The following is a 26,138-nucleotide window of genomic DNA, read 5'->3' as shown; positions in this document are numbered from 1 at the left end:
CTCCCACCCCCACCCCCCAGCCACAATGGGCAGCCCCCACCAGGCCCCCACTCATGTCCCATAACACTCCCACCCCCCGTCACCAGGGGCAGCCTCCACCAGGCCCCCACTCATGTTTACCACCGCCCCCACCCCCCAGCCACCAGGGGCACCCTCCACCAGGCCCCCACCCATGTCTCCCACCACCCCCACCCCCCAGCAGTGCAGGGGCACCCTCCACCAGGCCCCCACTCATGTCTCCCACCACCCCACCCCCCAGCAGTGCAGGGGCACCCTCCACCAGGCCCCCACTCATGTCTCCCACCACCCCCACCCCCCAGCCACCAGAGGCACCCTCCACCAGGCCCCCACTCATGTCTCCCACCACCCCCATCCCCCAGCAGTGCAGGGGCACCCTCCACCAGGCCCCCACTCATGGCCCCTATCACCCCCACCCCCCCACCAGGGGCAGCCTCCACCAGGCCCCCACCCATGTCTCCCACCACCCCCACCCACCAGCAGTGCAGGGGCACCCTCCACCAGGCCCCCACTCATGTCTCCCACCACCCCCACCCCCCAGCAGTGCAGGGGCAGCCTCCACCAGGCCCCCACTCATGGCCCCTATCACCCCCACCCCCCCGCCACCAGGGGCACCCTCCACAAGGCCCCCACCCATGTCTCCCACCACCCCCACCCCCCAGCCACCATGGGCAGCCCCCACCAGGCCCCCACTCATGTCCCCTATCACCCCCACGCCCCCCGCCACCAGGGGCACCCTCCACCAGGCCCCCACTCATGGCCCCTATCACCCCCACCCCCCAGCCACCAGGGGCACACTCCACCAGGCCCCCACTCATGTCTCCCACCACCCCCACCCCCAGCAGTGCAGGGGCAGCCTCCACCAGGCCCCCACTCATGTCTCCCACCACCCCCACCCCCCAGCCACCAGGGGCATCCTCCACCAGGCCCCCACTCATGTCTCCCACCACCCACACCCCCCAGCAGTGCAGGGGCACCCTCCACCAGGCCCCCACTCATGGCCCCTATCACCCCCACCCCCCGCCACCAGGGGCAGCCTCCACCAGGCCCCCACCCATGTCTCCCACCACCCCCACCCCCCAGCAGTGCAGGGGCAGCCTCCACCAGGCCCTCACTCATGTCTCCCACCACCCCCACCCCCCAGCAGTGCAGGGGCACCCTCCACCAGGCCCCCACTCATGTCTCCCACCACCCCCATCCCCCAGCAGTGCAGGGGCACCCTCCAGCAGGCCCCCACTCATGGCCCCTATCACCCCCACCCCCCCCACCAGGGGCACCCTCCACCAGGCCCCCACCCATGTCTCCCACCACCCCCACCCACCAGCAGTGCAGGGGCACCCTCCACCAGGCCCCCACTCATGTCTCCCACCACCCCCACCCCCCAGCAGTGCAGGGGCAGCCTCCACCAGGCCCCCACTCATGTCTCCCACCACCCCCACCCCCCAGCCACCAGGGGCACCCTCCACCAGGCCCCCACTCATGTCTCCCACCACCCCCATCCCCCAGCAGTGCAGGGGCACCCTCCACCAGGCCCCCACTCATGGCCCATATCGCCCCCACCCCCCCGCCACCAGGGGCACCCTCCACCAGGCCCCCACCCATGTGTCCCACCACCCCCACCCCCATGGGCAGCCCCCACCAGGCCCCCACTCATGTCCCCTATCACCCCCACCCCCCCGCCACCAGGGGCACCCTCCACCAGGCCCCCACTCATGGCCCCTATCACCCCCACCCCCCAGCCACCAGGGGCACACTCCACCAGGCCCCCACTCATGTCTCCCACCACCCCCACCCCCCAGCAGTGCAGGGGCAGCCTCCACCAGGCCCCCACTCATGTCTCCCACCACCCCCACCCTCCAGCCACCAGGGGCACCCTCCACCAGGCCCCCACTCATGTCTCCCACCACCCACACCCCCCAGCAGTGCAGGGGCACCCTCCACCAGGCCCCCACTCATGGCCCCTATCACCCCTACCCCCCCGCCACCAGGGGCAGCCTCCACCAGGCCCCCACCCATGTCTCCCACCACCCCCACCCCCCAGCAGTGCAGGGGCAGCCTCCACCAGGCCCTCACTCATGTCTCCCACCACCTCCACCCCCCAGCCACCAGGGGCACCCTCCACCAGGCCCCCACTCATGTCTCCCACCACCCCCACCCCCCAGCAGTGCAGGGGCAGCCTCCACCAGGCCCCCACTCATGGCCCCTATCACCCCCACGCCACCAGGGGCACCCTCCACCAGGCCCCCACCCATGTCTCAACCACCCCCACCCCCCAGCTGGGCAGGGGCACCCTCCACCAGGCCCCCACTCATGTCTCCCACCACCCCCACCCCCCAGCCACCAGGGGCCCCCTCCACCAGGCCCCCACTCATGTCTCCCACCACCCCCACACCCCAGCCACCAGGGGCAGCTTCCACCAGGCCCCCACTCATGTCTCCCACCCACCCCCACCCCCCAGCCACCATGGGCAGCCCCCACCAGGCCCCCACTCATGTCCCCTATCACCCCCACCCCCCGCCTCCAGGGGCACCCTCCACCAGGCCCCCACTCTTGGCCCCTATCACCCCCACCCCCCAGCCACCAGGGGCACCCTCCACCAGGCCCCCACTCATGTCTCCCACCACCCCCAACCCCCAGCAGTGCAGGGGCAGCCTCCACCAGGCCCCCACTCATGTCTCCCACCACCCCCACCCCCAGCAGTGCAGGGGCAGCCTCCACTAGGCCCCCACTCATGTCTACCACCACCCCACCCCCCAGCATCCAGGGGCACCCCCCACCAGGCCCCCACTCATGTCCAACTCATGTCTCCCACCACCCCCACCCCCCAGCATCCAGGGGCACCCTCCACCAGGCCCCCACTCATGTCTACCACCACCCCCCAGCATCCAGGGGCACCCTCCACCAGGCCCCCACTCATGGCTCCCATCACCCCCATCCCCCAGCAGTGCAGGGGCAGCCTCCACCAGGCCCCCACTCATGTCTCCCAACACCCCCACCCCCCAGCAGTGCAGGGGCAGCCTCCACCAGGCCCCCACTCATGTCTCCCACCACCCCCACCCCCCAGCAGTGCAGGGGCAGCCTCCACCAGGCCCCCACTCATGTCTCCCACCACCCCCACCCCCCAGCCACCAGGGGCAGCCTCCACCAGGCCCCCACTCATGTCTCCCACCCACCCCCACCCCCCAGCCACCAGGGGCACCCTCCACCAGGCCCCCACCCATGTCTCCCACCACCCCCACCCCCCAGCAGTGCAGGGGCAGCCTCCACCAGGCCCCCACTCATGTCTACCACCACCCCCACCCCCCAGCCACCAGGGGCACCCTCCACCAGGCCCCCACCCATGTCTCCCACCACCCCCACCCCCCAGCAGTGCAGGGGCAGCCTCCACCAGGCCCCCACTAATGTCTCCCACCACCCCCACCCCCCAGCAGTGCAGGGGCACCCTCCACCAGGCCCCCACTCATGGCCCCTATCACCCCCACCACCAGGGGCAGCCTCCACCAGGCCCCCACCCATGTCTCCCACCACCTCCACCCCCCAGCAGTGCAGGGGCACCATCCACCAGGCCCTCACTCATGTCTCCCACCACCCCCACCCCCCAGCAGTGCAGGGGCAGCCTCCACCAGGCACCCACTCATGTCTCCCACCACCCCCACCCCCCAGCCACCAGGGGCAGCCTCCACCAGGCCCCCACTCATGTCTCCCACCCCCACCCCCCAGCCACCATGGGCAGCCCCCACCAGGCCCCCACTCATGTCCCCTAACACTCCCACCCCCCGTCACCAGGGGCAGCCTCCACCAGGCCCCCACTCATGTTTACCACCGCCCCCACCCCCCAGCCACCAGGGGCACCCTCCACCAGGCCCCCACCCATGTCTCCCACCACCCCCACCCCCCAGCAGTGCAGGGGCACCCTCCACCAGGCCCCCACTCATGTCTCCCACCACCCCCACCCCCCAGCAGTGCAGGGGCACCCTCCACCAGGCCCCCACTCATGTCTCCCACCACCCCCACCCCCCAGCCACCAGGGGCACCCTCCACCAGGCCCCCACTCATGTCTCCCACCACCCCCATCCCCCAGCAGTGCAGGGGCACCCTCCACCAGGCCCCCACTCATGGCCCCTATCACCCCCACCCCCCCCACCAGGGGCAGCCTCCACCAGGCCCCCACCCATGTCTCCCACCACCCCCACCCACCAGCAGTGCAGGGGCACCCTCCACCAGGCCCCCACTCATGTCTCCCACCACCCCCACCCCCCAGCAGTGCAGGGGCAGCCTCCACCAGGCCCCCACTCATGGCCCCTATCACCCCCACCCCCCCCGCCACCAGGGGCACCCTCCACCAGGCCCCCACCCATGTCTCCCACCACCCCCACCCCCCAGCCACCATGGGCAGCCCCCACCAGGCCCCCACTCATGTCCCCTATCACCCCCACGCCCCCCGCCACCAGAGGCACCCTCCACCAGGCCCCCACTCATGGCCCCTATCACCCCCACCCCCCAGCCACCAGGGGCACACTCCACCAGGCCCCCACTCATGTCTCCCACCACCCCCACCCCCAGCAGTGCAGGGGCAGCCTCCACCAGGCCCCCACTCATGTCTCCCACAACCCCCACCCCCAGCCACCAGGGGCACCCTCCACCAGGCCCCCACTCATGTCTCCCACCACCCACACCCCCCAGCAGTGCAGGGGCACCCTCCACCAGGCCCCCACTCATGGCCCCTATCACCCCCACCCCCCGCCACCAGGGGCAGCCTCCACCAGGCCCCCACCCATGTCTCCCACCACCCCCACCCCCCAGCAGTGCAGGGGCAGCCTCCACCAGGCCCTCACTCATGTCTCCCACCACCCCCACCCCCAGCCACCAAGGGCACCCTCCACCAGGCCCCCACTCATGTCTCCCACCACCCCCACCCCCCAGCAGTGCAGGGGCAGCCTCCACCAGGCCCCCACTCATGGCCCCTATCACCCCCACCCCCCCCGCCACCAGGGGCACCCTCCACCAGGCCCCCACCCATGTCTCCCACCACCCCCACCCCCCAGCTGGGCAGGGGCACCCTCCACCAGGCCCCCACTCATGTCTCCCACCACCCCCACCCCCCAGCAGTGCAGGAGCAGCCTCCACCAGGCCCCCACTCATGTCTCCCACCACCCTCACCCCCCAGCCACCAGGGGCAGCCTCCACCAGGCCCCCACCCATGTCTCCCACCACCCCCACCCCCCAGCCACCAGGGGCACCCTCCACCAGGCCCCCACTCATGTCTCCCACCACCCCCACCCCCCAGCCACCAGGGGCACCCTCCACCAGGCCCCCACCCATGTCTCCCACCACCCCCACCCCCCAGCCATCAGGGGCAGCCTCCACCAGGCCCCCACCCATGTCCCCCTGCACCCAGGTCCTCACAATCACCAACCATGTGCGTAATGGTGAGCCTCCACAGCCAAAAGGCCCTACCAAGTAACCCATTCACCCACATGGAAATGAAAATTACATGGTACACCCCCAACGTACATAAAGCAAATGAACCCATGTCTGTCACACACAATGGTTGCAAATGAATTTGAAAACACCCAACATGACATGCATGAAACCAATGAGATGATACCACACAATGAAGTATGAAAACAAAAATGTATTAAAAAAATATGAATGCAAATGAAATGAAACAAACTACAATGCCAATGAAAAAAAGAAAAGGTGCATGTTCATCCCAAAAAATGAAAAACACCAAATCCAAAAAAAATGTACTCCAAAGTCACATTAAAAATGAAATCAATCCGACAGAAAAAAAATAAAATCCAAACACCATTGCTCCATGGAGAAGAAAAAATAAAATTAAAAAATAAAACAATCCAATGAAGAACTATGTACAAAATATCCAAGGGTCCATGAGCCCAACTGAACAAATGAAACCTACAAAAAACCCTAACAAAAATGCAACTATATACAAAAAGTGGAGCTGTGTCCGTCGACTCCAAATCATAAGAATAAACAAAGGAAACCTAAAACTAAAGAACTATATACAAAGGCGGCGGGCAAGTCCAGCGGCTCACTCCGTAGTGTTCCGGGCAAGGGCATCATCAAACTCCTCGTCTATGTCCCAGAGGCGGTCCTTTTCCATGGCCCCGAGGGTCCGCAGGGACGACGCCATCTGCTCCTCCAACCTCCTGCGGATTGCCTCGAGGCACTCGGCCCGCCTCAGGGCCCTCCGCATGGAGTTCTCCGCCCTGACCATCGTGAGCCGCCCCTCTTCCGCCCGCCGCCGCTCCGCACCTATCTGCTGGCCCAACCGCAGCCACACGGAAGACACTTCCTGTCCTGGGTCCTCCTGCCCTCCGGCCGATGCCTGCCCCTCCGATGTTGATGGCCCCGCGCCATGATGCCTCCCACATTGACTCTGCTGCTGCCTCCGACGCAACTGCCTCTGCCAGCACGACGGCATCCAGGCTGATGGAATCCACCGACGCCGTCGTGCACGTGCCCTGCCTGATGATGCCGGCACATCCTCCATCTGCTGGGGTACAGTTGCTGTGGTGTCCACCCCTGCTTGACCTCCGACTCCCGACTGTTGCAGGGATGGGATCCCCACCGAGCTGGCTGCATAGGTCAGGGCATGTTCACAGGGGGCCCTGGTGGCATCTGGGCCGGAAGACGGCAAGGAGAACGACTGGCGTATAGCCTCCACAGAGGAGGAGAGGGCCGCCAGATTGACCGACACATGCAGGAAACCCCCGAACATGGAAGATCCCAATTGGGCCACGTCGGCACGGTGCTCTTCGTGATGATGTGCGTGCTCCTCCCGGGAAGCACGCACGTCATCACGAATTGCACCCGCGCGCATCGCAAGCCCAATCAGGACCTTCTCCATACGGACACGGGTCCCCTCGTCCGCAGATGGAGGGGAGTCAGGTGACATGGACATCCCCTCTACCTGCGGACGGGCCTGGGACGGGGCAACCCTGCTGGTGCATGGTGGTGCACTCACAGGGTCAGGGACAGCGACATGCACAGGCCCCTCCACGATGACCTGTGCTGCCTCCTGCCCCTGGCCCTGGACTGCACCACTTGCACCAGCAGGGATGCCCCCACCAGGCCCCATGTGTGCCCCTGTGGCGGCCTCCTCCTCCTCTGTGGAAACCACCAACCTGGATGGCTCCTCACCGTCTTCCACCGTAGCAGGCCCCTGTGGGGGCTCACCCACCCCTTCCGCTGCAGCCGTGGGGGCATCCCCGCCGCCTTGCTCCACAGCGCCGTCTCCGCCCTCTTCTTCACTAGCCGCTGCATAGAGGGAGACAAAGAACACAAGCATCAGGGTACTGTACAATGGTCCCCTAGACAGGAAGCAATAGCAGATGAGTACCACTGTCAAAGTACACTTCCATCATGTCCCTCCACAACACATGGGTCAGTCCAGGCAAAACACACACAGTAACAGGCATGGTGCATGCCATGGACATTTCCATACATGTCCAATGGACTCTTGAAACATACAATGATATGGAACTCACATGCATCATGGGTCATGCCTATCACATGCACACACTTCACCTCAGTCACATCCATCTGGCCCCATACACCCCAAACACAGCGGATACAAGGGTAACTAGGCTGCATCAGTGAATCTGTGCATTGTCATACACATGTGTCATGCATCCATGGCATGCACAAGTCACAGACACGCAGGTCAGGCCCACAGACATGGCTACCATATATGTACCTGCCATCAGCACCCATCCCTCACCCCCACCCATGTCCAGGAACAGAGACTGGCATGCTCTCATGTCTAAAATCTGCATAGGGCTCCCCATGTGGCATTTAAACACATGCAACAACCATGTGGTTAACACATCACTGGTCGCACATGCATTACCATGATGTCCCTGCACACATACATGCATACATGGCCTATGTCACACATACAGGCAAGTATCAGAGAACCAGCACACCGCAACATGCCCTGTCTCACACAGCAATGCTTGGACACTTACCGCTCAACTCCAGACGGGTCTCCCTCTCAAGGATCTGGGCGTGGAGCGCTGGGCGTACGCGTTCCAGGACCCTCATCTGGACGGAACTCATGCGGACCCGGCCCACCTCTACGTGGCGCCGGGCATTCACGAGGGATCCTGGACCTCAAGTCCTCCCAGCGCTTCTTGATCTTCTGGACGTCGTGGGTTGCCACCCCCTCCGCATTGATGGCAACCACACAGTCGGCCCAGATCCTCTCCCGTCCTTCCTTGCTGGCGCGGGACGATCCAAAGAGGGCATCATACTGCCCCAGGACATGCTCCACCAGGACACCAACTTCGGTGTAAGTGAAGCTGGTGCCCCTCTGCCCCTCTGGCCTGGGGTTGCCACTGGTGCTAGATGTGGAAGTGCCCGACATGGCAACCCCAGAGGCTGGTGTGGGTGGGCAACTTTGTCCTGGGGCTGGGCTGTGGAGCGATGTAATCCCAGTCGGGAGTCTTCAGTTCTAGCAGGGGTGGACACAGCAACTGGACCCCTGCAGATGGCTGATGTGCAGGCACCAAATGGCAGGGCACGGTGGCAGCAGGCAGGCAGGCAGCAGCAGATGGCACGTGGGAGGCTGCTCGGTGCACTGGGGGGCAGTAATTCGGCCTTCTGGGCAGGAGCGTGGTCTTCCGTGTGTTTTCGCGTGGCCAGCTTGATACGGAGTGATTTGGCACGTGAAAATCCTGCACGTCAGCGTGAAATTCGAGGAAAGGCCCTTAGCGCGTAAGTGTGTCAGCACGCATACGCGATTCAATTGGACCAAAGGCCCTCAGCGCGTAAGCGCGTCTGTGACGTGACCCGCACGGGTGTTTCCCACACAGCACGTGATGACAGAGCACACGTGGAAAGACTGTACGTCAGAGTGTCATCGCGTGTAATTGGACAGCACGTCAGAGTGTCATCGCGTGTAATTGGACAAAAGTGCGCGTACACGCGATTGGCCTATGTACGTGTATATCAGGGGTGCGCGGGCACTTACACACGCAAGTACGTCAGCGCACCTGTATCCTGGGGTGTACGGGAATTTCCACACGCTATTGGACTGGGTACTGAATTTCAGGGGTGCGCGGGTCACACTCTCGCCTACAACACGCGCAACGCATATATTTGCGTGCTAACAAAATAACAAGCTCAGACCCAGGATGAACATACCGTTCCTAGCAGCAGTGGGCGTGGTCTACCAAAGGAGGAGGAGGAGGATAGTCTGGGCCAGAATATTCACACCCAGAACCAGCCTTTTCGGGATTCCTGATGACCAGGTGTATGGGAGGTACAGGTTTCCACCACACATAATACTGGACCTGGTGAGTGAGTGGGAGGATGACCTCACATCACCCACCCTGTGCTCCCAAGCACTCAGCCCCCTGGAGAAGGTCCTCAATGTACTGCACTTCTTAGCCACTGGATCATTTCAGTGGACAAGTGCCATAGTGGGTGGGGTATCACAGGCCACCCAGTCACGCTGCCTACACCAGGTCTTGAACATCATCACTGCACGCCCATCAGTCCGCAGGCACATATACCTGCCCAGAACACCTGCAGAAAGGCATGCTGCCGCCCTGGATTTTTACGGTGTGGCACGATTCCCCAAAGTGCTAGGTGCCATCGACTGCACCCATGTGGCTCTACGTCCCCCCAGGGCATCAGAGCACATCTATAGGAACCGCAAGCACTGGCATTCCATCAACGTGCAGGTAGTATGTAATGCCAAGGGAATCATCACCTCAGTATATGCCAACTATCCCGGGTCCACCCACGACAGCTTCATTTACCGAATGTCCACCCTAAGCCGGGACCTAGAAGCTGGGCGGCATGGCGATACATGGCTGCTTGGTGAGTATGAATGCCACAGCACATGCATGCATGTCAGATACTGAGCAAGGTCACAACCCCACCAATGATACCAATCACCACCTCCACAGGGGACAGTGCCTACCCTCTTAGCCCCCACATGATGACGCTAATTCGGAACCCCACCACGCCATCCCAGGTAAGATATAACACAGCCCACATTACAACCCGGGGCATAGTGGAGCGCACATTCGGAGTGCTAAAGTCACGCTTTCGCTCCCTTGACCGTTCTGGCGGGCAGCTGTTGTACGCTCCCCCAGTAGTGTGCAGGATCATAGTGGCAGCATGTGTCCTGCACAACGTTGCAACACGCCGGGGCCTGGCCGTGGACATGGTGTTGGCCCCACATCCCCAACCACATGCACAGCCGCTGTGCATGGGAGGGGAAAGGGCACAGGGGGAGGCAGCCCGTACACAGCTAGTGGCTAATTACTTCACATAGAAATCACACCCCTGTGGAGTGCACACTGCCCTGGCACATTCCATCTGACAATCAATGATGACTCAACCTGACACTGATCCTGAATGTCTGGAGAATCAACCGTGAAAACCATATCAGCCTGAGATTGTTCACCTGGAAGTGTTACAATGTGTGCATCCCTACCCACACAGACACCACCAATGCAGTTTTGTGAAGAAACACATTCAAGCAGCTAAAATGAATACCCACTTGCAAAATGCAACAAGAGGACAGTGCCATGTCAGCCAACCCATCCCCAGCACCGCCACACAACACACCGTGCCATGTCATGCTATTTGCAGGTAAACAAAGTAATCCCCACAACATGACACTAGTGTCACAATGTACAGTGTCCCTAATTGAAACTTGCAACACCTGAAATGCTCACAGTAATGCAGGACCAACAACAAACTTGAGCAGGTACTACCATTAACATGACATCACAAATGTAATAAATTAGTAGTCTCACCACCTGGAAATGCCTGCACTCCCACCACTACCAACTGTGCAGTGTTGGCGCCATGTAGAGTTGTAGGTGCACTGCTGCCAACATGGACCCCATCTCCAAATTATAGGGCCTTGTGTAGAAATGAGGAAGGGACCTGCAAATTTGGAGGCAGACACAGATGATGAGTTACACATCAATGCAACATGCAGTGTACAACACAACAGCAATATGCACTAGGAATGTATACACAGTATTGACTAGACTACCCACACATGTAGTGGGAGTCCAATGTCACCATGTACGTCAATGTCACTTGGGCACACCCTTTGCAAGCCCATGGAAACGGGAAGCAGGAGGGGTGTGTGTGACTCAATCCCAAGCATCTGAAACTCATACATGACAAGCCTGCATGTGCCCAGCCACAATGCAGCGTATGCCCACAGGAACCACGGAAGGCAACAAATTGTCCCAAAAAAATTGGGAAAAAAATAATTAAAAATAAAAATAAAAATAAAAATAAAAAAAAATCAAAAATGGGCATTGATGGGCCCGGGGGGGTTGGGGAGGCCACCCAGGAGGTCCGAGGACAGGGTGCACACCAAAACCCACCTGTGTGGATCCTGGGGAAAAAAAACACCTCCATGGGCTCATGGCCCACACGGCTACCCTATTGTGGGAGTATCACTGCTGTCGCTATTATCACCCTGTGCAGCTGCATCCGGAGGTGGTTGCACTATGGGAGGCAGCCCATGCAAGGCCCTAGTCTGCTCCTCCATGGCTGCAAGCATGCGGGTGTGGTAGGTCTCGTTCTGGAGGATGAGTGTGCGGAGGTCCCCATGCAACAACTCACGGGATGCCCGGACCTCCGCCCTCGTTGCCTGCATCTCAGCTGAGAGCGTACGGGTGAGACGCTCCAGCTGCTGTTCTGTCCTTTGGTGTGTTGAAGCCTCAAGCTCAACAAGAGTCGTCCTGAGGTGAAGGAGCTCCTGCCTCAGGGCTTCCCTGTGGCCCTGGGACTCTATGGAGATGGCCTCCTGCAGAGTCGCCAGTGCCGCCTGCCTGTCCCTGTTGGACGCCAACATGTCCTCCCTGTGTGACTGGCAGATGGAGTCGGTTGGCTGCTGTAGTCGCTCCATCAGCCTTTCAGGGGGGACAATGGAAGTGGCCACCCTATCCATGGCCTGAGCCATCATCTCGGATGATGCTGCCTGTTGGGTTGCCATACCGTAAATGGATTGCTCCCATGCGGTATTGCCAGGTGGCGTACGGCCACCACGTCGGCGGGCACCACACCTGTCTGGGGCAAGGCGAACTGCGCCTTGCTGTGCCGGCACTGCCTGAGGCTGCAGGACTGCATTCCCCCTCTGATCTGCTGGCCCAGGAACAGGATCAGATGTCGCGGAGTGTGACCCTGCATCCGTAACCACCAAAGGTGTAGCTGCCAACACTGACATACCCATTGAGGGTTCTGACCCTGGTGCAGGTGGGTGGGACAGAACAGAATCCCTCCCTGGAACACTCACCTGCGACGGCACGTAGGTCTCATCATCCGAATCAACACCTGAGTACAGCTCGGGAGAGGTGCAGCCAGAGACACCCCTTGAGAGCACGACCTGCAGCACTTGTGGGTTCTCACCCACCACCACACCACGTCCCTCACTTTTGGTTGGTCGGCCCTCGGACCCCTCCTGGGTCTGCACCATCTCCACAACCCCAGCAGTATCAGGTGCGTCTTCCCCTGCAAAGACATAAAAACAAAGAAATGGAAACAGGCATTAGCACCATGGCACACAATGAGGGCTGAGAAGCAAGAGAACCAGTACTTGATTGACACATGTCCCACATGACTAAAACCCTCCCATGCATGCACCCTCACTGCATATGAAGGGCAGGCAAATGGCACATACTGATGACACCAAGATGGAAGATGAACACATTTTCTGCATGCTGCCTGGCAGTGGCATCACACATTGGCCTGTGATTGCCAGGTGAAACACACATGCCATCACACAGATGGCATGTACCATTGCTATTGAGTGAAGATGGAGAAGAGGGCAGCCCCTATTCATTCAGTTCAGTTCCCGCATGTAATAGCTTTTCTAATTCAAACAGGTCAGATTTTTCACCTGGAGCTGCCAGTCCAAAATGGTCCAATTGCACAGGGACATGTGTGAAGAAATGATATCCAGGTAACAAAGTCACTCCACTTTACCAAAGCCATGTCAGACATGTGACTAGAGGACTGCGAAATGCCTAGTAAAAGTGGTGGAATGCAAACAATCTGACTGAATGAACAGTGAAAAATAAGCAACAATGTTGTGGCAAGGTGACACTTCAAGGGCAACTGGCGTGCAGTTGGGCTAGATGTCTACTGTTGGCAGAAGGGATACTGCTATGGCCAAATGCAGCTGCGCAGGATGTATTGCATGAAGCACATGGCTGACCCATACGACTCAGGCGCACACAATCTCACCTGGCACACAAACAGAAGCCCTCACACACACACCATGCACATGGATGACACACACATGCATGTGCACTCACCGGACAATGCCTCGTAATCAGGCAGATCTCCCACGCCTTGGATCTGTTCCTCCGTGACGTAGGTCCCAGCGACTGACTCATGTGGAGTGAGTTCCATGTCTACTACTGGAGACCCACCTCCAGTCACTAGAGTTGCGGCATGACTTGAGGCCAGCTTACTCTTTGCCCTGCGCTTTAGGTCATTCCAGCGCTTATAGCAATCATTGGCTGTGCGCCTCACGATTCCAAGGGCACTTACGATGTCCGCAACGGTCTGCCAGTGTGCCTGGCGTTGTGCAGGTGTGGTCTTGGATCCTGCAACAATGACCATCTTGTTATCATGTGCGGACACATACTCGACAAGTGCATTCAGTTTGTCATCCATGAAGCTGGGCTTCCTCGACGGGCCGGACTGTGTAGCCGTGTCTGGGGCATCAGCCTGTGCCGGACGAGCACTCTTCCTCTTCCGCTTGGAAGGTGGTGGAGATCCTGAGTGTCCTGCGCCACTCTGGACACTAGGGGCAGGAGCCCTGGTGGACTCTGTATCAGGAGTGTGGGATTGCACACTCAGCATGGGAGTTGGTGCAGGCATTGGCTCAAGTGTAATGGTGTCAGGGGGAATGTCAGCAGGATGGACTAGGACCGACACTGTCCTGGCTGGGTGTGTGAGAGCTGGGGTGGATGGAGCCGCAGCTGCCCCTGCAGCCTCTCCGCCCTGCCTACTTGGGGCAGCAGATGACCTTGCTGCAACAACGTGCACCAGCGCACGTGTCATAGGCCTGCTGACCTGGAAGTCAGCCATGGAGTCAGCCAGGTCGGGTGCCACAATGGGCTGGTCCAACAAGGGCTGAGCATGGATGGTGTCAGCCACATCAGCCTCAACGGGAGAGGGGGGGGGATTATGGGTGCCCTTGACTGGTCCTCCACACATGGGGGGACAGGCTCACCCTGCAAGTAACGACCACGTCCCCTACCGGATCCACCACGGCCACCACTTGTGGCTCTTCCACCTTTGCCACCCTTACGGAATCCTCGCCTCCCAGCCATGGCACTGATGTTAATGTGCGTATGGGAGTGGCTGTAAACTATTGTCCTGGGCAATTGGGGGTCAAAGGGGTTGGGTACCAGATGGTAATTGTACCCTAGTGCTCTAGCAAGGCTGAATGTAACCCCTGGGGAAAGATGACGGGTCACGCTACGCACAGGAGCCCCAAAAAAGGGAGATGACGTGCACGCAACCCCTCCTAGACCACGTGTGCAGAAAGAAAAACCTGCACTACGCTGTGGCACCCAGTAACACAAGAATGAACGTATGCGTGTCACACGCAGCCTAGAATGACCTCTGAAGGGGTAGGCTACACACGGGGCAAGCACAGATGTTAGATATGTGCGTGACTCACCGTCTGCCAGGTAAAAGAGCGTGAAAAAGGAGCGCGTTTGGTTGGCAACACCCCCGCCAAAAGAAGATTTGTACGCTGTCTGAGGAGACAGGACAACAGTAGAAGGGAACACTGTTTGAGGGAACAGGCCCAGGTAAACCAGTAAAAGAGAAAAAAGAGAAAAAGCTGTCAGAGGTAACAGGGAATACAAACTTGAAACGCCGTGAAGTAAATCGCGTGTGAAACGACAAGAAGTACAGAATTCACCCACTCGCTCTCCACGTAAAGCACGTACAAGGAAATGGTGTTCTACACGTACCTTTTATACAGGCCCACACGTCCAGCGTCACTTACGCGGCGTGTACGCGCTAGGGCCATTTCCACCAATTACACGCTTTGTCACTTCTGCGTGTAGGGCCATTTACACCAATTACACGCTTTGTCACTTCTGCGTGTAGGGCCATTTCCACCAATTACACGCTTTGTCACTGTCGCATGTACGCGCTAGGCCAATTCCCACCAATTACACGCTTTGACACTCGGACGTGTCTTTCATTTTTTTCACACGCAACATTTTCAAACGTGTGCCCAATTCAACGTGCACGTGACTTCATAGACGCGCATACGCTGGCGACGCGTTTACGTGCTAAGGGCCTTTCCTCGAATTACACGCAGACGTGTTGGATTTTTGTATGTGCCAAATCACTCCGTATCAAGCTGGCCACGCGTAAGCACACGGAAGACCACGCTCCTGCCCAGAAGGCCGAACTACTGCCCCCCAGAGCCCCGAGCACGCTCCCACCTGCCATCTGCTGCTGCCTGACTGCCTGCTGCCCACGTGCACTGCCATTTGCTGCCTGCACATCAGCCAGGGGTGCTGTTGCTGTGACCACCCCTGCTGGAACCGAAGACTCCCGACTGGGATTCCATCGCTCCACAGCCCAGCCCCAGGACCCAGTTGCCCACCCACTCCTGCCTCTGGGGTTGTCATGTCGGGGCAAACACCATCTGGGACCACTGACAACCCCCGGCCAGAGAGGCAGAGGGGCACCAGCTTCAGTGCTACCGAAGTTGGTGTCCTGGTGGAGCAAGTCCTGGGGCAGTATGATGCCCTCTTCGGAAGTTCCCACGCCGACAAGGAAGGACGGACTCGGATCTGGACTGACATCGTGACTGCCATCAACGCGGAGGTGTGGCAGTCCGCGACTTACAACATGTCAGGAAGCGCTGGGAGGACTTCAGGTCCAGGACCCTGAACAAGGCCCGGCGCCTCTTGAAGGCAGCGGATGCCAAGGGGCGCCGGGGCCACTTGTCGGAAGAACAGATGAGGGTCCTGGAACGCATATCCCCAGCGCTCCACGTCCAGGTCCTAGAGAAGCAGACCCATCTGGAGTCGAGCGGTGAGTGTACATGCATCCTGATATTGAGCAGTGCGTGTGCTGATTATTCGGTAGTGTGCAGGTTGCACATCTGTCCGTGATGTCACGCATGTATGTTGTTTTCGGCTGCATGTATGAGCACTGTGTACATGTGCATGTGTGTGTATTTGACAAGGGTGCAACACTGATGCAACATGGATGCATGTGACAGCGGTATGTGGAAGCCTGATTGGCAGATGTGACATGGATGCCCGTCTGAACAGTGCGACACTTGGCAGAGGTGTACACATGCATGCAAGTGTGGTGGTGTGTGTACATGTGTGGTGCACTTCCTGTGTTGCATGTGATGTCTGGCTCACCTTTGGCTGCTCATGCTGTTGTATGTGTAGGGATGGTGGTGGCAGTTGCGATATGGCTGTGGTATGGCTCATGTGTGTGAGTTGTAATGACATGTGTGTTGGGGATTGTGATGACATGTCTGAGGTTTGCCAATGCCACTCATGTGCAACTGTCATGTGTGTATGTGTCCATTGTACAGTGCCCTGATGCCTGTGTTTTGTTTCTCCCTGTCTGCAGCGTCAACTGATGAAGAGGGCGGAGAAGGTGCTGTGGAGCACAGCGGCGGGGATCCCACCGCCAGCCGGAGACGCAAGGCCCGGCTCCCCTCCCGTGTTGTCATCTCGTCGGGGAGTGAGGAGTCTGGTGCCGCGTCCCAGGCCGCAGCTGCCGGGGGGAGGTCCAAGAGGCGGAGGTTGGAGTTGGACTCCTCGGCAGCAGAAGGGGCAGCTGGGACCCCACAGGGCCCAACAGGGGAAGATGGCACGGAGTCATCCAGGTTGGTTGGGGGTTTGGTGGAGGAGGAGGCCGTGCAAGCACCAGAGACGGGGTCTGGAGGTGGGGATCCCACTGGTGCTAGTGGTGCAGTGCAGGACCAGGGACAGGAGGCAGCACAGGCCCCCGCGGAGGTGCCTGTGTGCAATCCTGTCCCCGATCCTGTCCCTGCATCATCTTGCACCAGCAGGGATGCCTACGTCCAGACCCGTTTTCAGGCAGGGGATGAGCTGACGTCAACTGGCCTTCCTCTGCCTGCTGACGTGGCTATCCAGGTCCGGGTTGAGCCTGTCCTGGCTGGTGTGGCGTTGCGTCAACGGGCCAATGCAGGTGACCTGCAGTCTTTTCATGGAGAGACTGCACGTCATCTCGAATGGCTCGTTGACCACGTCAGCCTGCTGGGACAGGTCACCCAGGCCGGATTCCTCCGTCTGATGGGGCTTGCTCCGACCCCCTCCTCAACTGGACCCCCTACGCGCCAGTCATCCTCTGTGCCATCTTCCCACCCATCAGTCACCTGGGTGCCCTGTGGAGTTGCCTCTGACGGTGCGGCCAGGCTGGTGGAGGAGGCATCCCTGCCACAGTCGGGAGTCGGACGTCCAGCAGGGGTGGCTACATCAACAGCTGCACCCCAGCCGGCAGAGGATGTGCAGGCAGCAGGAGGCAGTGCACGGGCAGAGGCACAGCAGCAGCAGCAACGTGGTGGGAGCCATGAAGGCTCGGGGCCTTCAACATCGGAGGGGCAGGCATCGGCCGGAGGGCAGGTTGACCCAGGACGGGGTGTGTCTTCTGTGTGGCAGCGGTTGGGCCAGCAGATAGGTGCGGAGCGGCGGCGGGCGGAAGAGGCGCGGCTCACAATGGTCAGGGCGGAGAACTCCATGCGGAGGGCCCTGAGGAGGGCCAAGTGCCTCGAGGCAATCCGCAGGGGGTTGGAGGAGGACACGGCGTCATCCCTGCGGACCCTCAGGCCATGGAACAGGACCGCCACCGGGACATCGAACAGGAGTTCGATGATGCCCTGGCCCGGAACACCACGGAGTGAGCCGCTGGACTTTCCCGCCGCCTTTGTATATAGTTCTTTAGTTTTAGGTTTCCTTTGTCTGTTCTTATGATTTGGAGTCGACGGACACTGCTCCACTTTTTGTATATAGTTGCATTTTAGTTAGGGTTTTTTGTAGGTTTCCTTTGTTCAGTTGGGCTCATGGACCCTTGGATGTTTTGTACATAGTTCTTCATTGGATTGATTTTATTTTTCATTTGACTTTGAACAACATTTTTTTGGATTAGGATTTGGTGTTTTTATTTATTTTAAACGGACATGCAGCTTATCTTTTTTTCATTGCCATTGTAGTGTGTTTCATTTCTTTTGCATTTTTTTTTTTAATACAATTTTGTTTTCATACTTCACTGTGTGGTATCATCTCATTGGTTTCATGCATGTCATGTTGGGTGTTTTCACATTCAATTGCAACCATTGTGTGTGACGGACATGGGTTTATTAGCTTTATGAACATTGGGGGTGTAACATGTAATTTCCATTTCCATGTGGGTGAATGGGTTACTTTGTAGGGCTTTTTGGCTGTGGAGGCTGATCATAACGCACATGATTGGGGATTGTGAGGACCTGGTGGAGGCTGCCCATGGTGGCTGGGGGGTGGGGGTGCAGGGGGACATGAGTGGGGGCCTGGTGGGGGCTGCCCCTGCACTGCTGGGGGGTGGGGGTGCAGGGGGACATGAGTGGGGGCCTGGTGGGGGCTGCCTATGGTGGCTGGGGGGTGGGGGTGGTGGGAGACATGAGTGGGGGCCTGGTGGAGGGTGCCTCTGGTGGCTGGGGGGTGGGGGTGGTGGGAGACATGAGTGGGGGCCTGGTGGAGGGTGCCCCTGGATGCTGGAGGGTGGGGGTGGTGGGAGACATGAGTGGGGGCCTGGTGGAGGCTGCCCCTGCACTGCTGGGGGGTGGGGGTGGTGGGAGACATGAGTGGGGGCCTGGTGGAGGGTGCCCCTGCACTGCTGGGGGGTGGGGGTGGTGGGAGACATGAGTGGGGGCCTGGTGGAGGCTGCCCCTGCACTGCTGGGGGGTGGGGGTGGTGGGAGACATGAGTGGGGGCCTGGTGGAGGCTGCCCCTGAACTGCTGGGGGGTGGGGGTGGTGGGAGACATGAGTGGGAGCCTGGTGGAGGCTGCCCCTGCACTGCTGGGGGGTGGGGGTGCAGGTGAACATTAGTGGGGGCCTGGTGGGGGCTGCCCCTGCACTGCTGGGGGGTGGGGGTGCAGGGGGACATGAGTGGGGGCCTGGTGGGGGCTGCCCATGGTGGCTGGGGGGTGGGGGTGGAAGGCAGACATGAGTGGGGGCCTGGTGGAGGGTGCCCCTGGTGGCTGGGGGGTGGGGGTTGGTGGGAGACATGAGTGGGGGCCTGGTGGAGGGTGCCCCTGGATGCTGGGGGGTGGGGGTGGTAGGAGACATGAGTGGGGGCCTGGTGGAGGCTGCCCCTGCAATGCTGGGGGGTGGAGGTGGTGGGAGACATGAGTGGGGGCCTGGTGGAGGCTGCCCCTGCACTGCTGGGGGGTGGGGGTGGTGGGAGACATGAGTGGGGGCCTGGTGGAGGGTGCCCCTGCACTGCTGGGGGGTGGGGGTGGGTGGGAGACATGAGTGGCGGCCTGGTGGGGGCTGCCCATGGTGGCTGGGGGGTGGGGGTGGGTGGGAGACATGAGTGGGGGCCTGGTGGAGGCTGCCCATGGTGGCTGGGGGGTGGGGGTGCAGGGGGACATGAGTGGGGGCCTGGTGGGGGCTGCCCCTGCACTGCTGGGGGGTGGGGGTGCAGGGGGACATGAGTGGGGGCCTGGTGGGGGCTGCCCATGGTGGCTGGGGGGTGGGGGTAGGTGGGAGACATGAGTGGGGGCCTGGTGGAGGGTGCCCCTGGTGGCTGGGGGGTGGGGGTGGTGGGAGACATGAGTGGGGGCCTGGTGGAGGGTGCCCCTGGATGCTGGGGGGTGGGGGTGCAGGGGGACATGAGTGGGGTCCTGGTGGAGGCTGCCGCTGCACTGCTGGGGGGTGGGGGTGATAGGGGACATGAGTGGGGGCCTGGTGGGGGCTGCCCATGGTGGCTGGGGGGTGGGGGTGGGTGGGAGACATGAGTGGGGGCCTGGTGGAGGCTGCCCCTGCACAGGTGGGGGTGCAGGGGGACATGAGTGGGGGGCTGGTGGGGGCTGCCCCTGCACTGCTGGGGGTGGGGGTGCAGGGGGACATGAGTGGGGGCCTGGTGGGGGCTGCCCATGGTGGCTGGGGGGTGGGGGTGGGTGGGAGACATGAGTGGGGGCCTGGTGGAGGGTGCCCCTGGTGGCTGGGGGGTGGGGGAGGTGGGAGACATGAGTGGGGGCCTGGTGGAGGGTGCCCCTGGATGCTGGGGGGTGGGGGTGGTGGGAGACATGAGTGGGGGCCTGGTGGAGGCTGCCCCTGCACTGCTGGGGGGTGGGGGTGGTGGGACACATGAGTGGGGGCCTGGTGGAGGCTGCCCCTGCACTGCTGGGGGGTGGGGGTGCAGGGGGACATGAGTGGGGGCCTGGTGGGGGCTGCCCCTGCACTGCTGGGGGGTGGGGGTGCAGGGGGACATGTGTGGGGGCCTGGTGGGGGCTGCCCATGGTGGCTGGGGGGTGGGGGTGGGTGGGAGACATGAGTGGGGGCCTGGTGGAGGGTGCCCCTGGTGGCTGGGGGGTGGGGGTGGTGGGAGACATGAGTGGGGGCCTGGTGGAGGGTGCCCATGGATGATGGGGGGTGGGGGTGCAGGGGGACATGAGTGGGGGCCTGGTGGGGGCTGCCCATGGTGGTTGGGGGGTGGGAGACATGAGTAGGGGCCTGGTGGGGGCTGCCCATGGTGGCTGGGGGGTGGGTGGGAGACATGAGTGGGGGTCTGGTGGGGGCTGCCCATGGTGGCTGGGGGGTGGGAGACATGAGTGGGGGCCTGGTGGAGGGTGCCCCTGGTGGCTGGGGGTCGGGGTGGTGGGAGACATGAGTGGGGGCCTGGTGGGGGCTGCCCATGGTGGCTGGGGGGTGGGGGTGGGTGGGAGACATGAGTGGGGGCCTGGTGGAGGCTGCCCCTGCACTGCTGGGGGGTGGGGGTGGTGGGAGACATAAGTGGGGGCCTGGTGGAGGCTGCCCCTGCACTGCTGGGGGGTGGGGGTGGTGGGAGACATGAGTGGGGGCCTGGTGGAGGCTGCCCCTCGATGCTGGGGGGTGGGGGTGCAGGGGGACATGAGTGGGGGCCTGGTGGGGGCTGCCTATGGTGGCTGGGGGGTGGGTGGGAGACATGAGTGGGGGCCTGGTGGAGGCTGCCCCTGCACTGCTGGGGGGTGGGGGTGGTGGGAGACATGAGTGGGGGCCTGGTGGAGGCTGCCCCTGCACTGCTGGGGTGTGGGGGTGGTGGGAGACATGAGTGGGGGCCTGGTGGAGGCTGCCCCTGCACTGCTGGGGGGTGGGGGTGATAGGGGACATGAGTGGGGGCCTGCCCATGGTGGTTGGGGGGTGGGGGTGGGTGGGAGACATGAGTGGGGGCCTGGTGGAGGCTGTCCCTGCACTGCTGGGGGGTGGGGGTGCAGGGGGACATGAGTGGGGGCCTGGTGGGGGCTGCCCCTGCACTGCTGGGGGGTGGGGGTGCAGGGGGACATGAGTGGGGGCCTGGTGGGGGCTGCCCATGGTGGCTGGGGGTGGTGGGAGACATGAGTGGGGGCCTGGTGGAGGGTGCCCCTGGTGGCTGGGGGGTGGTGGGAGACATGAGTGGGGGCCTGGTGGAGGGTGCCCCTGGATGCTGGGGGGTGGGGGTGCAGGGGGACATGAGTGGGGGCCTGGTGGAGGCTGCCCCTGCACTGCTGGGGGGTGGGGGTGATAGGGGACATGAGTGGGGGCCTGGTGGGGGCTGCCCATGGTGGCTGGGGGGTGGGGGTGGGTGGGAGACATGAGTGGGGGCCTGGTGGAGGCTGCCCCTGGTGGCTGGGGGGTGGGGGTGGTGGGAGACATGAGTGGGGGCCTGGTGGAGGCTGCCCCTGCACTGCTGGGGGGTGGGGGTGCAGGGGGACATGAGTGGGGGCCTGGTGGGGGCTGCCCCTGCACTGCTGGGGGGTGGGGGTGCAGGGGGACATGAGTGGGGGCCTGGTGGGGGTTGCCCATGGTGGCTGGGGGGTGGGGGTGGGTGGGAGACATGAGTGGGGGCCTGGTGGAGGGAGCCCCTGGTGGCTGGGGGATGCGGGTGGTGGGAGACATGAGAGGGGGCCTGGTGGAGGCTGCCCATGGTGGCTGGGGGGTGGGGGTGCAGGGGGACATGAGTGGGGGCCTGGTGGGGGCTGCCCATGGTGGCTGGGGGGGGGTGGGAGACATGAGTGGGGGCCTGGTGGGGGCTGCCCATGGTGGCTGGGGGGTGGGAGACATGAGTGGGAGCCTGGTGGAGGGTGCCCCTGGTGGCTGGGGGGTGGGGGTGGTGGGAGACATGAGTGGGTGCCTGGTGAAGGGTGCCCCTGGATGCTGGGGGGTGGGGGTGCAGGGGGACATGAGTGGGGGCCTGGTGGGGGCTGCCCATGGTGGCTGGGGGGTGGGGGTGGGTGGGAGACATGTGTGGGGGCCTGGTGGAGGCTGCCCCTGCACTGCTGGGGGGTGGGGGTGGTGGGAGACATGAGTGGGGGCCTGGTGGAGGCTGCCCCTGCACTGCTGGGGGGTGGGGGTGTTGGGAGACATGCATTGTTGATCAGTAGTGCAAGGTGACATGTGGGTTGGCTGGGGGGCATGCCCATGGTGGATGGGCTGCCTGCGGGACATGAGCAGGGGTGCAGGGTAGTCCCCCGTGGTGTGGGCTGCCTGCAGGGGCCGTGGAGGTTGTGGAGCGTACACCTGGGAGGACCCACACTGCCAAGAACCCCTGAAATACACATACCCTGCTGAAATCGCGTGTGGAACTTCCCGCGCACCCCTGAAATACACGTACCCTGCTGAAATTGCGTGTGGAACTTCCCGCGCACCCCTGGAATACACGTACCCTGCTGAAATCGCGTGTGGAACTTCCCGCGCACCCATGAAATACACGTACCCTGCTCGCACTGGGCCAATCGCGTGTGGAACTTCCCGCGCACCCCTGAAATACATGTACCCTGCTCGCACTGGCCCAATCGCGTGTGGAACTTCCCGCGCACCCCTGAAATACACGTACCCTGATGAAATTGCGTGTGGAACTTCCCGCGCACCCATGGAATACACGTACCCTGCTCGCACTGGGCCAATCGCGTGTGGAACTTCCCGCGCACCCCTGAAATACACGTACCCTGCTGAAATCGCATGTGGAACTTCCCGCAAACCCATGGAATACACGTACCCTGCTCGCACTGGGCCAATCGCGTGTGGAACTTCCCGCGCACCCCTGAAATACACGTACCCTGCTTGCACGGGGCCAATCGCGTGTGGAACTTCCCGCGCACCCCTGAAATACACGTACCCTGCTCGCACTGGTCCAATCGCGTGTGGAACTTCCCGCGCACCCCTGAAATACACGTACCCTGATGAAATCGCGTGTGGAACTTCCCGCGCACCCAGGGAATACACGTACCCTGCTCGCACTGGGCCAATCGCGTGTGGAACTTCCCGTGCACCCCTGAAATACACGTACCCTGCTGAAATCGCGTGTGGAACTTCCCGCGCACCCCTGGAATACACGTACCCTGCTTGCACGGGGCCAATCGTGTGTGGAACTTCCCGCGCACCCCTGAAATACACGTACCCTGCTCGCACTGGGCCAATCGCGTGTGGAACTTCCCGCGCACCCCTGAAATACACGTACCCTGATGAAATCGCGTGTGGAACTTCCCGCGCACACCTGAAATACACGTACCCTGCTTGCACGGGGCCAATCACGTGTGGAACTTCCCGCGCACCCCTGAAATACACGTTCCCCGCTTGGCGTTTGCCAGCCCGGTGAACTGGTCCAGGGTTAGCGCATCCCTTTGCGATGATTTAGCGATTTTGATGGCTTTTCCTTGCGCGAGGCCGTTCTTGGGGGCGTTACTGGCGCTGCTGCAGGGTCGCTGCGATTCTCTGCGCCACGGCTGGTTTGGGAGCCTAAAATCCATGAATACGCTGTGCGCGGAAATCGGTTTTAGCGCACGTGCCTGGCGCAGACAATCGCACGCAGACACTCTGCGCCAGCCGCTTGCGACACTTTTCTGCGAAATTCTATGAATTACCCTGAAAGTGTTTTCATTGAATATATATATATATATATATATATATATATATATTCGAAAAGAAGAGAGGAAATGGCGAACCGCACTCACGCGGGCCAGACATTAATGCACTCTCCAGAAGTCCAGACCAAAAATACACAGGCACCATCCACGGAGTATAGGTGTCTTTTAACATTTTAACAGTTTAGCAGTTTAAAATATGCATTGTGAAAAACCAATACAATGCATGGGCAGCAACATAGAGACGAACAAAGAGCAGGACGCCGTGGTGTGCAGCCTGCAAAACAACGCGTTGAACATACTTAATTTAATGAATAGAAAAACAGTAAAGCAGACTAATCACAAATAGCCGCATACAATAATACTTTAATTAAACGTTAATTAAAATAGGCAAGATACAAAAAATACACATATTCAAACATAATGGGTCATAGAAAGCACTGCCCAACAGTCTAGGCACAGCAAACCCACAAATGTAAAACAAGACACCACAGGTGCATGCAAACCACATAGGTGACCAGAGAGGGTATACATTATATATAAAGTGACAAGACTAAATACACGAAAACATAACTACAATATGAGAAAAGTGTGCAACATTCTTTTATCATAGCATTTCATTATCTCAAAGCAACAAATGCTTGCACTATTAAAAAAAAGTCCAACAGGGGGAGCTAAGGAGATATTTTAATTAACATATTTACTTATGTGGCTCTTTGTGGTTAGACTGCTGTACTGTTTTTCTATTAATTACATTAAATATCAGAAATCACATCAAACTATGGTGCCAAATGATTGTCTCAAGAAACACATGTATAAACTGGACTAATTGATTCATGAAACCACAGAGAGGCCCTCTTTTTGGTTGTTTTTCTGTTTTTGAAACCACTGGTGGGCCCTCTGTTTGATATTAGCATTAGTGGGTTACCTCTTTCCTCATTCTGTTGTATTGTCTATACTTGATCAGTCCAGATTGCAAAAAACAATATCTATAATATAACTTTCTTCCTGACAAATACTGGCAAGTTCAGAAGTTCACAGGCATGGAAACTGAGCTGGACAAATATTTTGGACTGTAAATGGTAATCATTTAAATGCAAATGTATGTAAAATGCTAATTGACAATACAAATGAAAGTCACTTTAAGACCATGGTAACGCTACCATTCAAATCTTTAGGTTTCAACCTACACAGAAACCTGAGCTATCCTACCCAGAGACTTCAACCCAATAGTTAAATCTGTTGTTGCATCAGCACCTTATAACAATCATATTAATGTGCTTGGAGGTTAAGAGAGGAGAGAGGGCATGACCGCAGATATTTGACTCGGCTCTTGTTTAGCTCTGCTTTGTCACATAATCTAGAGCCCGAGCCAGACATTTGGCTCAAACCAGACTTGCTCCTTCATTGGGTTACCAACTCTAGCATTTGACTTGTTGTAAAGGCCACTATTTAAACACTTCCCACGTAATTCTGAGATCTGTTCTTTTATTGTCCTGTCACTCTGATTAGTTTTAGGATCAGGTTGAGATCTCAGGTGCTGCCCTGCAAGAATACAATGGGGCAGTTGTTTAAAAGAGTCTGGTCTATATTTGTCATGTAGGCAACATGATATGATATGTTATTTATTACGTGCTTAATACCCAGAGGTTTCCAAGCGCGGACCCGGTATCGAACCTGTGTTGCTCCATGTCGTCTTGCTTTCAAGGCAAGCACGTTGCCCCTAAACTATCCTCCCGAGACTGAGTGAAGCCATATAGGAGATAGGATCTCAAATTATACCATGCACTGGAAAGGTAAACATCAACATACAAGTAGCCTTCACAACAGGCGATGCAGCTACTCCCTCTCTCTCTCTCCAACCAGACAGCCACATTATCCTTTGCCTTGTACATATCAACACCTCAAATGAAACACTAGCTTGAAAGAAGATCCAACATTGAACTCTCTTCACACAACTCCAATGATATTAACTGCCATCATTCACAAGAGCTTTACAATGAGATGCATAAATCC

General features: G+C 59.9%; 1 protein-coding gene across 2 annotated transcripts in view; it reads right to left on the bottom strand.

Annotated features, from left to right (window-relative positions):
• The window catches only part of LOC138540931 (di-N-acetylchitobiase-like), a 477,580-nt gene that overhangs the window by 224,008 nt on the left and 227,434 nt on the right, over positions 1–26,138 (bottom strand). The window lies entirely within an intron of this gene.

The sequence above is a fragment of the Ambystoma mexicanum genome, chromosome 1q, assembly GCF_040938575.1.
Source record: "Ambystoma mexicanum isolate Mex_15411 chromosome 1q, UKY_AmexF1_1, whole genome shotgun sequence".
Lineage (NCBI taxonomy): Eukaryota > Metazoa > Chordata > Amphibia > Caudata > Ambystomatidae > Ambystoma > Ambystoma mexicanum.
Note: the sequence above shows the minus strand (reverse complement) of the source record. Positions and strands in the feature narration are given on the sequence as shown.